Below are 11,014 nucleotides of genomic sequence, written 5' to 3'. Positions count from 1 at the left end.
GGGAAGGGCCACAACTACAGCGAGGCCCAGAGGTGAGCAAAGAATGGAAAGGAGCTGAGTCTGGACTCCACGGGCAGTGGGAGTTGGTGTGTGGGGACCAAGGAGTCTGAAGACTGAGGTTGGAGAAGCAGGAAGGCACAATCACACAGTTCATCTCAAGGGCGTTTGGAAGCATTTGAAGAGTTTAAAGAAAGGGAATGGCAGGCTCAGCTCCATCAGTTAGAAAGAGCATCATGACCACTTAGGAAGGACAGATTGGAAAAGACAAAGAGGGAAGGTGGAAGCCATGTTAAAAAGATTTAAGCGTGCTCAGACACAAAAGGTCAGGTGTCACATGATTCCATGTATGTAAAATATCTAGAATAGGAGACTCCAGGGAGACAGAAAGCAGAGTCGTGGTGGCCACGGGCTGGGAGAAGAAGGCAGAATGGGCAGTGCCTGCTGGATGGGCACGGAGTTTTTCTCTGGGGTGGCAAAAATGTTTCGGAACTAGATAGAGGTGATGACTGCACCCCATTGAGAATGCACTAAATGCCACTTTGAAATGAACGATTTTATGTTTATGAACATTTTGGGTTATGTGAATTTTACCACAATTCTTCAAGGACTATTATGGAGTCCAGGCAAGAAGCATTTGGAAGAAATGTGGTGATGTGAGCCCAGCCCCCACGGCTTGCCCATGCCATTTCCTTCTCCTCTGGATAGCCTCTCCCCTCCTTCCTTCTTCCACTTACCCTCCAGCCCCAAGTCATTGGCCACCTCTAAGACCAACCCAGCTAGAGCTCATCACTCTCTCCTCGAATCACGGCCGTACCTCCCATCGTACACATGCAACCTCCAGAAGCTTGAGGAGCTAAGAATGTATTCTCGCCCTGGAGCCTTCGGAGGGGAGCACAGCCTGCCCATGCTTTGATTTTGGACTCCTGGCCTCCGGAACTAAAAGAGAATAAATTTCTGTTGTTCCAAGTCACCAAGTCTGTGGTAATCCATTACAGCAGCCATAGGAAACCAACACTCTTCGCCTCTGTGATCTTCAGTTTTCTCATCCCTAAAATATGGAAAATAATAGTCCACACCTTACTGGGCTGTTTAAATAAGATTATGCATAGAAAGCACTTAGCCCAGGACCTGGCAGGTGGTAAGTGTTCGATAAGGGTTAACTAATCATTTGATTTCATTACTAGCAGTTGTAGTATAGCAGTACCATACAGAGAAGGCAGGTCTAACTGGGGTTTAGTGGAAGGTCTCTTGAGAAAGTGGCCTTGAGCTAAGACAATGGATGAGAAGGCATTGAGAAAATGAGAGAGGGTTAGAGGACTGGGATGGACCGGAAGAGAGATGGGGAGGTGGAATTTGAGAAAGAATAGCATATCCGGAGGCCAGAGGGTAAGAGGGAATAGGTGACATCTGGGAATTTGAAAGCAATTCTAGCCAATATTGGATGGCATATAGGAGCAGCTTTATTTCTGTGATGTGCCAGTATCATTTCACATTTGTGTGGGAACAATAGGGAAGTTGGATTTGGTGTTGTTTTATATCTACTCTCAATCTGATGTCCTATCAAATATTCACAAAACGTTCTCCATCTCGTCACTGGGTGAGTGAGACAAGGGTTTTCAGAAAGCACAACTGACGAACTACTTTCCTTTTGACCTTATACTATAAACTCGAACTCAGAACTATCCTAATTCTTCCTCCTTAAGCCATTTTACTTGAGCACACATCTCTCAGGCACATACCAGTCATATAGCTGTTTTCATTTTGTTGGGCTATAAGATTACTTCCCACGCCAAGACCGTGGAGACTTCTAGATGACATGCATTTCATTGATCTGCTTGCTCTTAAATTTAGCCCTACCCTTTCCCTCTCCTTCTTTCCATAGTCCTTAGACTTCCTTGCCTTCTCACTTCCTGGTCAGTATGACCAAGGAGGAAGATGCCTCCTTAAGCTTAAATTTCCCAGGGATATTATATCTTTCAGAGTTGCTGTAAATACTAAATGATAAAAATGTATGTTGAGTACCTCTGGCAGCAACTATCGCTTTTCACTCATTATATACATTGTCTTTCTTCCACTGAAATCACATTTAAAGCTAGGCATGTGGTCATTCACAATGCTGTGATCAGTCACCTAGAACCCGATATCCCGGAGGCAAAGTCAAGTGGACTGTAGGAAGCATCGCTACAAACAAAGCTAGCAGATGTGATAGAATTCCAGTTGAGGGGAGGAGCCAAGATGGCGGAGGAGTAGGACGGGGAGAACACTTTCTCCCCCACAAATTCATCAAAAGAGCATTTAAACGTCGAGTAAATTCCACAAAACAACTTCTGAATGCCGGCAGAGGACATCAGGCACCCAGAAAAGCAGCCCAACTCTTCGAAAGGAGGTAGGAAAAAATATAAAAGACAAAAAAAGAGACAAAAGAGGGAGGGACGGAGTTCCGTCCCGGGAAGGGAGTCTTAAAAAGAGAGAAGTTTCCAAACACCAGGAAACCCTCTCACTGCCGAATCTGTGCCGAGCTTTGGAAGCACAGAGGGCAACATAAAAGGGAGGGGAAAAAAAAAAAAAAAAATAAACAATTAAAAATTGCAGATTGTGAGCCCTACGGGAACTCCCCCAGCGGAGAAGCAGCGCAGACGCCTGCACACGGCATTAGCAAGCGGGGGCTGGGCAGGGAAGTGCGGCGCGGGCTGTGTCCCTTAGAGTAAGAATCGGGCCGAATGTCCTGAGCGCTATCTGAGCGAAATAATTTGGGCTAGCAAACCAGACTGTGGGATATCTACCACGCGAAAAGCCAGCCCTAACCTAAGACACCGCCAGGCCCGCGCACAGAACAAAGGACTGAACAGAGATAGCCGGCTGCAGACCTTCCCCCTCCGGTGACAGGCAGCCAGAGCCGGAAGGGGGCAATCGCAGCCCCAGAGAGACACTATCTATAAAACTGTAAGCAGGCTTCTTTGCTAACTAAAACTTCTTGGGGGTCTGGACGGTCAATATCTGCCTGAGAAGGTGCGCCGGTTTTACACCCAGATAACCGAGTGGCGGGGAGGCGATAAGTCGCAGCATTGGCGCCCGCCAAACACCTCATCACCTGAGCTGCTCGACCTGGGAAGAACACAAAACCGCAGGCCCAACCGAGTCTGTGCCTCTGAGGACTACCCGAGTGCCTGAACCTGAGCGGCTTGGACCTGGGAGCTCAGTCCAGGGCCGGCCTCTGATTGTTCCCGGCGGAACAACCTAGAGCCCAAGCAGTGTGGGCAGGGAGGTTACACGCGCCGTGAGCGGGGGCAGACCCAGTGTGGCCGAGGCACTGCGAGCGCACGCCAGTGTTATCTGTTTGCAGCATCCCTCCCTCCCTCCCCACAGCGCGGCTGAACAAGTGAGCCTAAATAAAATAAAAAAAAAAAAAAAAAAAAATAGGGTCCTCCACCGTCCCCTTTGTGTCAGGGCGGGAACCAGACACTGAAGAGACCAGCAAACAGAAGAAGCTATAACAGAGGGAAGCGCCTTGGAAGCTACAGGCCATAGATTAAAACCCTGTGGTTACTACGGATTACATAGGAAGGGGCCTATAGATCTTGAGAAATATAAGTCGGACTAAGGAACTGCCAAAAATGAACTGAACCCACAATACTCACAACAAAAGCAGAGAAAGACCTAGATATATTTTTACTATTTTTACGATCAATCTTTCTTTCTTTCTTTTTTTTTTAATTAAAAAAAAATTTTTTTAAGTCCTCTATTGTCCTTTAATTTTCACTTTTATAACTATTACTTTGCAAAAAAAAAAAAAAAAAAAAAGACCCTATTTTTTTTTTTTTTTCTTCTTCTTCAGCAAACTTCATATATATATTTTATAATTTTTTGACTGTGGTTTTTTTTTTTTTTTTTTCTTCTTTTTCTTCTTTTCTTTAACATTGCATTTTTGAAATTCCAAACTCTACTCTAGATTTTTAATTTTAGCCTTTTGATATATGTTATCAATTTTGTACCTATAGTTTTTTTCATAATTGCTGTGACTTTTTTTTTTCCTCTGTTTCTTTCTCTTCTTCTTTTATATAACATCGTATATCTGCAATTCCAAACTCTACTCAAGATTTTTAATTTATGCTTTTTGGTATCTGATATCAATTTTGTACCTGTATTTTCTTTATAATTTTAGCGACATTGTTTTTGTTGGTTTATTTGTTTTCTCTCTTTATTTTTCTTCTTCTTCTTCTTTTTTTTTTTTTTTTTTTTTTAACGTTGTATGTTTGAAATTCCAAACTCTACTCTAGATTTTTAATTTTTGCTGTTTGGTATTAGTTATCAATTTTGTACCTGTAGTTTCTTTATTACATTCACGACCTTGTTTGTTTTTCTTTGTTCGTTTTTTCTCTCTTTCTTTTCCTTCTCCTTTTCATTAACATCGCATTTTTGAAATTCCAAACTCTAGATTTCTAATTTTTGTTTTTATGTATTTGTTACCAATTTTGTACCTTTAAGAACCCAATCTTCAGGACCCATTTTTCACTAGTGTACGAGATTACTGGCTTGACTGCTCTCTCTCCCTTTGGACTCTCCATTTTCTCCACCAGGTCACCTGTATCTCCTCCCTAACCCCTCTCTACTCTACCCAACTCTGTGAATTTCTGTGTGTTCCAGACGGTGGAGAACACTTAAGGAACTGATTACTGGCTGGATCTGTCTCCCGCCTCTTCATTTCCCCCTTTTATCCTTCTGGCCACCTCTGTCTCCTGCCTCCTTCTTCTCTTCCCTGTATAACTCCGTGAACATCTCTGAGTGGTCCAGTTGTGGAGTGCACATAAGGAAGTGACTACTGGCTAGCCCACTCTCTCCACTATTGATTCCACCTCATCTCATTTGGGTCACCTCTAACTCCCTCCTCCCTCTTCTCTTCTCCATGTAACGCTGTGAACCTCTCTGAGTGACCCTCACAGTAGAGAAACTTTTCATCTTTAACGTAGATGTTTTATCAGTGGTGCTGTATAGAAGGAGAAGTTTTGAAACTACTGTAAAATTAAGACCGATAACTGGAAGTAGGAGGCTTAAGTCCAATCACTGACTCCAGGGAACTCCTGACTCCAAGGAACATTAATTGACAGGAGCTCATCAAATGCCTCCATACCGACACTGAAACCAAGCACCACACAAGGGCCAACAAGTTTCAGGGAAAGACATAACAAGCAAATTCTCCAGCAACAAAGGAACACAGCCCTGAGCTTCAAGATACAGGCTGCCCAAAGTCACCCCAAAACCATAGACATCTCATAACTCATTACTGGACATTTCATTACACTCCAGAGAGAAGAAATACAGCTCCATCAACCAGAACATCAACACGAGCTTCCCTAACCAGGAAACCTTGACAAGCCACCTGTACAAACCCACACACAGCGAGGAAACGCCACAATAAAGAGAACTCCACAAACTGCCAGAATACAGAAAGGACACCCCAAACTCAGCAATTTAAACAAGATGAAGAGACAGAGGAATAGCCAGCAGATAAAGGAACAGGATAAATGCCCACCAAACCAAACAAAAGAGGAAGAGATAGGGAATCTACCTGATAAAGAATTCCGAATAATGATAGTGAAATTGATCCAAAATCTTGAAATTAAAATGGAATCACAGATAAATAGCCTGGAGGCAAGGATTGAGAAGATGCAAGAAAGGTTTAACAAGGACTTAGAAGAAATAAAAAAGAGTCAATATATAATGAATAATGCAATAAGTGAAATTAAAAACACTCTGGAGGCAACAAATAGTAGAATAACAGAGGCAGAAGATAGGATTAGTGAATTAGAAGATAGAATGGTAGAAATAAATGAATCAGAGAGGATAAAAGAAAAACGAATTAAAAGAAATGAGGACAATCTCAGAGACCTCCAGGACAATATTAAACGCTACAACATTCGAATCATAGGGGTCCCAGAAGAAGAAGACAAAAAGAAAGACCATGAGAAAATACTTGAGGAGATAATAGTTGAAAACTTCCCTAAAATGGGGAAGGAAATAATCACCCAAGTCCAAGAAACCCAGAGAGTCCCAAACAGGATAAACCCAAGGCGAAACACCCCAAGACACATAGTAATCAAATTAACAAAGATCAAACACAAAGAACAAATATTAAAAGCAGCAAGGGAAAAACAACAAATAACACACAAGGGAATTCCCATAAGGATAACAGCTGATCTTTCAATAGAAACTCTTCAAGCCAGGAGGGAATGGCAAGACATACTTAAAATGATGAAAGAAAATAACCTACAGCCCAGATTATTGTACCCAGCAAGGATCTCATTCAAGTATGAAGGAGAAATCAAAAGCTTTTCAGACAAGCAAAAGCTGAGAGAATTCTGCACCACCAAACCAGCTCTCCAACAAATACTAAAGGATATTCTCTAGACAGGAAACACAAAAATTGTGTATAAATTCGAACCCAAAACAATAAAGTAAATGGCAACGGGGTCATACTTATCAGTAATTACCTTAAACGTAAATGGGTTGAATGCCCCAACCAAAAGACAAAGACTGGCTGAATGGATACAAAAACAAGACCCCTGCATATGTTGTCTACAAGAGACCCACCTCAAAACAGGGGACACATACAGACTGAAAGTGAAGGGCTGGAAAAAGATTTTCCATGCGAATAGGGACCAAAAGAAAGCAGGAGTAGCAATACTCATATCAGATAAAATAGACTTTAAAACAAAGACTGTGAAAAGAGACAAAGATGGTCACTACATAATGATCAAAGGATCAATCCAAGAAGAAGATATAACAATTATAAATATATATGCACCCAACACGGGAGCACCACAATATGTAAGACAAATGCTAACAAGTATGAAAGGAGAAATTAACAATAACACAATAATAGTGGGAGACTTTAATACCCCACTCACACCTATGGATAGATCAACTAAACAGAAAATTAACAAGGAAACACAAACTTTAAACGATACAATAGACCAGTTAGACCTAATTGATATCTATAGGACATTTCATCCCAAAACAATGAATTTCACCTTCTTCTCAAGCGCACATGGAACCTTCTCCAGGATAGATCACATCCTGGGCCATAAAGCTAGCCTTGGTAAATTCAAAAAAATAGAAATCATTCCAAGCATCTTTTCTGACCACAATGCAGTAAGATTAGATCTCAATTACAGGAGAAAAACTATTAAAAAATCCAACATATGGAGGCTGAACAACACGCTGCTGAATAACCAACAAATCACAGAAGAAATCAAAAAAGAAATCAAAATTTGCATAGAAACGAATGAAAAAGAAAACACAACAACCCAAAACCTGTGGGACACGGTAAAAGCAGTCCTAAGGGGAAAGTTCATAGCAATACAGGCACACCTCAAGAAACAAGAAAAAAGTCAAATAAATAACCTAACTCTACACCTAAAGCAACTAGAAAAGGAAGAAATGAAGAACCCCAGGGTTAGTAGAAGGAAAGAAATCTTAAAAATTAGAGCAGAAATAAATGCAAAAGAAACAAAAGAGACCATAGCAAAAATCAACAAAGCCAAAAGCTGGTTCTTTGAAAGGATAAATAAAATTGACAAACCATTAGCCAGACTCATCAAGAAACAAAGGGAGAAAAATCAAATCAATAAAATTAGAAATGAAAATGGAGAGATCACAACAGACAACACAGAAATACAAAGGATCATAAGAGACTACTATCAACAATTATATGCCAATAAAATGGACAACGTGGAAGAAATGGACAAATTCTTAGAAAAGTACAACTTTCCAAAACTCGATCAGGAAGAAATAGAAAATCTTAACAGACCCATCACAAGCATGGAAATTGAAACTGTAATAAAAAATCTTCCAGCAAACAAAAGCCCAGGTCCAGACGGCTTCACAGCTGAATTCTACCAAAAATTTAGAGAAGAGCTAACACCTATCCTGCTCAAACTCTTCCAGAAAATTGCAGAGGATGGTAAACTTCCAAACTCATTCTATGAGGCCACCATCACCCTAATACCAAAACCTGACAAAGATCCCACAAAAAAAGAAAACTACAGGCCAATATCACTGATGAACATAGATGCAAAAATCCTTAACAAAATTCTAGCAAACAGAATCCAACAACACATTAAAAAGATCATACACCATGACCAAGTGGGCTTTATCCCAGGGATGCAAGGATTCTTCAATATCCGCAAATCAATCAATGTAATACACCACATTAACAAATTGAAAAATAAAAACCATATGATTATCTCAATAGATGCAGAGAAAGCCTTTGACAAAATTCAACATCCATTTATGATCAAAACTCTCCAGAAAGCAGGAATAGAAGGAACATACCTCAACATAATCAAAGCTATATATGACAAACCCACAGCAAACATTATCCTCAATGGTGAAAAATTGAAAGCATTTCCTCTAAAGTCAGGAACAAGACAAGGGTGCCCACTTTCACCATTACTATTCAACATAGTTTTGGAAGTTTTGGCCACAGCAATCAGAGCAGAAAAAGAAATAAAAGGAATCCAAATTGGAAAAGAAGAAGTAAAGCTCTCACTGTTTGCAGATGACATGATCCTCTACATAGAAAACCCTAAAGACTCCACCAGAAAATTACTAGAACTAATCAATGACTATAGTAAAGTTGCAGGATATAAAATCAACACACAGAAATCCCTTGCATTCCTATACACTAATAATGAGAAAACAGAAAGAGAAATTAAGGAAACAATTCCATTCACCATTGCAACGGAAAGAATAAAATACTTAGGAATATATCTACCTAAAGAAACTAAAGACCTATATATAGAAAACTATAAAACACTGGTGAAAGAAATCAAAGAGGACACTAACAGATGGAGAAATATACCATGTTCATGGATTGGAAGAATCAATGTAGTGAAAATGAGTATACTACCCAAAGCAATCTATAGATTCAATGCAATCCCTATCAAGCTACCAACAGCATTCTTCACAGAGCTAGAACAAATAATTTCACAATTTGTATGGAAAAACAAAAAACCTCGAATAGCCAAAGCGATCTTGAGAAAGAAGAATGGAACGGGAGGAATCAACCTACCTGACTTCAGGCTCTACTACAAAGCCACAGTTATCAAGACAGTATGGTACTGGCACAAAGACAGAAATATAGATCAATGGAACAAAATAGAAAGCCCAGAGATAAATCCACGCACATATGGACACCTCATCTTCGACAAAGGAGGCAAGAATATACAATGGATTAAAGACAATCTCTTTAACAAGTGGTGCTGGGAACTCTGGTCAACCACTTGTAAAAGAATGAAACTAGAACACTTTCTAACACCATACACAAAAATAAACTCAAAATGGATTAAAGATCTAAACGTAAGACCAGAAACTATAAAACTCCTAGAGGAGAACATAGGCAAAACACTCTCTGACATACATCACAGCAGGATCCTCTATGACCCACCTCCCAGAATATTGGAAATAAAAGCAAAAATAAACAAATGGGACCTAATTAACCTTAAAAGCTTCTGCACATCAAAGGAAACTATTAGCAAGGTGAAAAGACAGCCTTCAGAATGGGAGAAGATAATAGCAAATGAAGCAACTGACAAACAACTAATCTCGAGAATATACAAGCAACTCCTACAGCTCAACTCCAGAAAAATAAATGACCCAATCAAAAAATGGGCCAAAGAACTAAATAGACATTTCTCCAAAGAAGACATACAGATGGCTAACAAACACATGAAAAGATGCTCAGCATCACTCATTATCAGAGAAATGCAAATCAAAACCACTATGAGGTACCATTTCACGCCAGTCAGAATGGCTGCAATCCAAAAGTCTACAAGTAATAAATGCTGGAGAGGGTGTGGAGAAAAGGGAACCCTCTTACACTGTTGGTGGGAATGCAAACTAGTACAACCACTATGGAGAACAGTGTGGAGATTCCTTAAAAAACTGGAAATAGACATGCCTTATGATCCAGCAATCCCACTGCTGGGCATACACACTGAGAAAACCAGAAGGGAAAGAGACACGAGTACCCCAATGTTCATCGCAGCACTGTTTATAATAGCCAGGACATGGAAGCAACCTAGATGTCCATCAGCAGATGAATGGATAAGAAAGCTGTGGTACATATACACAATGGAGTATTATTCAGCCATTAAAAAGAATACATTTGAATCAGTTCTAATGAGGTGGATGAAACTGGAGCCTATTATACAGAGTGAAGTAAGCCAGAAAGAAAAACACCAATACAGTATACTAACGCATATATATGGAATTTAGAAAGATGGTAACAATAACCCTGTGTACGAGACAGCAAAAGAGACACTGATGTATAGAACAGTCTTATGGACTCTGTGGGAGAGGGAGAGGGTGGGAAGATTTGGGAGAATGGCATTGAAACATGTAAAATATCATGTATGAAATGAGTTGCCAGTCCAGGTTCGATGCACGATACTGGATGCTTGGGGCTGGTGCACTGGGACGACCCAGAGGGATGGAATGGGGAGGGAGGAGGGAGGAGGGTTCAGGATGGGGAACACATGTAAACCTGTGGCGGATTCATTTTGATATTTGGCAAATCTAATACAGTTATGTAAAGTTTAAAAATAAAATAAAATTAAAAAAAAAAAAAAAGAAAAAAGAAAATACTAAGTATGTTAAAACTAAAAAAAAAAAAAAAAAAGAATTCCAGTTGAGCTATTTCAAATCCTAAAAGATGATGCTGTGAAAGTGCTGCATTCAATAGGCCAGCCAATTTGGAAAACTCAGCAGTGGCCACAGGACTGGAAAAGGTTAGTTTTCAATCCAATCCCAAAGAAAGGCAATGCCAAAGAATGTTCAAACTACCACACAATTGCACTCATCTCACACCCTAGCAAAGTAATGTTCAAAATTCTCTAAGCTAGGCTTCAACAGTACATGAACTGTGAACTTCCAGATGTTCAAGCTGGTTTTAGAAAAGACAGAGGAACCAGAGATCAACTTGCCAACATCTGCTGGGTCATTGAAAAAGCAAGAG

Source organism: Bubalus bubalis, chromosome 15 (assembly GCF_019923935.1).
Source record: "Bubalus bubalis isolate 160015118507 breed Murrah chromosome 15, NDDB_SH_1, whole genome shotgun sequence".
In the NCBI taxonomy this organism is placed as follows: domain Eukaryota; kingdom Metazoa; phylum Chordata; class Mammalia; order Artiodactyla; family Bovidae; genus Bubalus; species Bubalus bubalis.
The sequence above is the reverse complement of the archived record's forward strand: the minus strand, read 5'-3'. Positions refer to the sequence as shown.